Genomic DNA, 3,693 nt, shown 5'->3' with positions numbered 1-3,693 from the left:
TGAGTGTTTAAAATAATGAATGAATGCGGGTGATGCTTGGTGCGCGTGTGTGTGCACGCCCATCTGTCTAAACACACGCAAATTAAACACGTGTATGAGAAGGAAATCGAGTCAGTCAATCTGACCATTTAACTTTCGGGGAATTTTAGGGGAAGCCGAGCTTCCCTTGCAGTCGAGAAGTCGCCACTACGAAAGAATGCAATGTATCCAACTAGCGTGATCTAAACAAACTAAGCTCCAGCGAATTACTACAATGCATAAGTAGTGGAGAATGGCGAAACACAGCAACTCTAGCCTACTCTCAACCAAAATAAAACTAATCGCAAACCTAAGTTAGGTTACTTTTTAGCAGGATGGAAGTGATGCTGATGCGGCTCTCAGCTGTGCCAGAGCGTTCACAGTTGCTAGGGAGACCACCTGCCGTCGCCGCCCGGTGCAGCAGAACTGCCCCGTTTTTAGAACGTCTCAGCACGTCTCGCCGCAAGGAGTCGCAAGGAGTTGCGAGTTGCAAGCAGTTGCTATTATTAAATAATAATTGGGTATAATTATATATATATATACCGCAAGCCTTTCATTTATGTATTTAAAAAAGCAGAATAAGCCGCACCCATATTATTATTATATATATATATATATATATATATATATATATATAGAAATTACGGTAGGCCCCGACAGGGCGAACCGGACCCCGACTTGAAGCGGCGGTGTCTTCTCCCTTAAGGGGCTTATTTTAGATAATAACCGGCGACGTTCTATAGGTTACATTATTACACGGCTACTTGCCGAAACGAAAAAATAACTTCACACGGTGTGTGAAGTTGTGTGAACCACGTGACTCCTCATTCTCAATTTGAGAATGAGGAGTCACGTGGTTTTTGGGGAGGGGAGGGGTTTGAGCCCATCCGCCATGCTGGTAGCACGGTTGCCAGGAGAAACGTTGTCAGAGCGGCATACAGACAGATGAGGAAACATAGACGCAGGAGAAATTACGATATAAATAAATGGAGAAGAATAAGGCGAAGGAAAAGGGTCCTTACAGGAACAAACACTACCAGCGCCAAGCAGAGGTATGAGGAGAAGCTGTCAGACTTAAACAACGTCGACCCATACGAGCTACCTGCAGCAGAATGGGACAGAGACCTGGACCTTTAACCACCTTGCACATATATGGACATAGTGAACTACTTGGTTTTTGGCATCCGTCAATATACGATGCAAGAATTTAAAAGCCATAAATTGCTAAAAAGCTATGAGACATTCTGCTGTGGTTGGGTGCAAGACCTGGCCATCTACAAGCCTCCAAACGCTCAAAACACTGTTGTACTGGCAAAGGTAAGTTGCTTCATCTTTTGAGTTTTATGCTAATACTAATGTGTTGTGAATACATTGCGTTGACCAAAGTGACAAAGTAATTTACCGCGATTGTTTCGTAAACACTAGATTGTAACGAGGTGTTCCATGCACACAAACGTTAGATTAACTTCCCACATGTTTTGCAGCTTGTTATGCTAATTTGATTTTAGCCCAATGAAACATACTAGGCATTGTGTGTTGGGGGCTTCGAAGTAGACAAACCAGTTCTGGTTAGGCTAGGGTAGTTAATGGTCTGGTTAGACTAAGGCCAAGTCCACACGTACCAAAACGATCTTTTTTTTTTCTCCGTTTTCCCTGGCATCGTTTCAAGAACATTTGCGTCCACACGGATCCATCTCAATACGACTCAACACGCTACTTCATGTTCCAGGCGTGTAGGTGGCGCTGTTTTTTTTAGAAATTCACCGGAAACTGAGAGGAAGAGGCGGGAGCATGCACAAAAAGCTTGAGCGCTGTATACAAATAAACAGTAGCAGAAAACAATCTGAATGAGAAGTTGACGATGGCGCCTGTAGAGAAGAAAGAGTCTTTTGTGTGGACCGACTGTGAAGTAGAATTGCTACTGCGACTCTCACTCGATTACAAGGTAAATAAATTGCTAGAGAATGTTGACTAGGAGTCGTGCCAGTCAAAATATTTGGATTTAGCGAACGCGTTTCGGGCACAGTGTCCTACGGAGGCAACAGAGGACTTTCCTCACGTAGCCACGGCCGTCTCAAAACTCCAGGTGGCCACGAAGCTAAAAAGTATTCGTGGCAAATACAGACGGGCCGTGGACACAGGACGGCGAAGTGGCCAAGGACGGGTGGTTATGCTCTTTTATGAGCTTTGCCAGGAGATCTGGGGTGGGTCGCCTGCTACGCGCTCCATCGAGTCTAGCATCGAGACAGCTGACCTGGAGGATTCGTCGTCCCAGCCCTCAATATCGACAGACGATATGCCTGCATCCCCACATTCGACGGACTCCATTGACTGTCTTCCTCCTGCAGTTGTGAAGCAGCGCAGGGATTTGCTCCAGGTAGGCTCATCATTTCAAGCTTAGCTAGTGCTACAGTGCCGTGTTGTTGTGGGCATTAGGACGGATGCATGTTTATGTACGTGTGTTGCTTCACAACGTAGTTTTGACTTTAACTTGCCCAATAGTAATGTTCTGCTTAATTCTAGGCCAAGCTGACCAGCCACAGAGAGGACCGACTGAGGAGGAAAGCTCGGGCTGACCCAGCAGAGGAGGAGTTAAAAATCAAGAGGAGGACGTTGGAGTTGGCTGAGGAGTCGGCACGAAGCCACACTGAGCACATGACTCAGATCAACACCAACATTGCGAACATTACGAGCACCATACAGGATGGGTTTGCCCTGATGAGGGAATTGCTGCTCAGACCCCAGTTTGTACCCCCCCAAAGCAGCAGTGGACAATTCCATGGGTACCCACAATCATATGTCCATATGACACCACAACCCACTACACCAGCCTTTCGGCACACACCTGCACCCAATCCATCCGCATACCCACCTACAGCAACACCCAGCCGAGCGACTGAAAGGTTTTCATACCGAAGAGCACTGATGCAAGATGATGTGGAGTGATTTGCACATTATACATTTTTTTACTTTTGCACAAAAAATCTTTACTTTTGCACTAAAAATGTTTGCTTTTGAATAAAAGAAAGACTTCTGAAAGCGACTGCATTTATTTGTTTATTTTCACTCCACACATTATTTACAACATTTTCAAAATTACAATCAGTGAACTATTCAGTCTTGGGCCCGTCTTTTGTTATGGGTCAAGGTACTTTGTGAGTACTCTTCTCACTCTCTTTCCCTCTGTCTCGTTACAGTCAGTGATATAGTTGTTGCATTGTATTGGTGGCTGCAAGTCATTATCACATTGTATTGCTCCTGATACAGAGTGATCAGCCACAGTCTCCTTACTGTCCTCACAAAAGTTGTGGAGAACAAAGCAAGCATAAATTACATGGGGCAGGTCCTGCAAATTGACGTCCATAGGCCTTTTCAATGCAGCAAATCTGGCTTTAAGGCGACCAAAAGCACACTCTATGACCATGCGTGCCCTACACAAACATAGCCCAAAGTACTGTTCTTGAGGTGTGGAGCCACCACTGGAATATTCCTTCATCAAGTAAGGCATCAGAGGGTAGGCTGGGTCACCAAGAAGGAAAATGGGTATGGCCTCCTCATCGTCCACAATCTGCTTTTTCAGAGCAGGGATCTTGCCAGTCTTGAAGTTTGAGTTGATGGCTGAATTAGCAAAAACTCGTGCATCGTGTACACTCCCAGGCCACTTTATCACGACGT

General features: G+C 45.4%; 1 pseudogene across 1 annotated transcript; it reads left to right on the top strand.

Annotated features, from left to right (window-relative positions):
- Positions 1–978: 978 nt before the first annotated feature.
- On the top strand, positions 979–2,964 carry LOC311382746 (annotated as a pseudogene). Its single transcript, XR_014684317.1, has 3 exons — positions 979–1,335; positions 1,688–2,395; positions 2,542–2,964. The product of XR_014684317.1 is annotated as an uncharacterized misc_RNA (transcript).
- Positions 2,965–3,693: the final 729 nt, after the last annotated feature.

The sequence above is a fragment of the Micromesistius poutassou genome (genome assembly GCF_964030765.1).
Source record: "Micromesistius poutassou genome assembly, chromosome: 1".
NCBI classification, from domain to species: Eukaryota; Metazoa; Chordata; class Actinopteri; order Gadiformes; family Gadidae; genus Micromesistius; species Micromesistius poutassou.
Note: the sequence above shows the minus strand (reverse complement) of the source record. Positions and strands in the feature narration are given on the sequence as shown.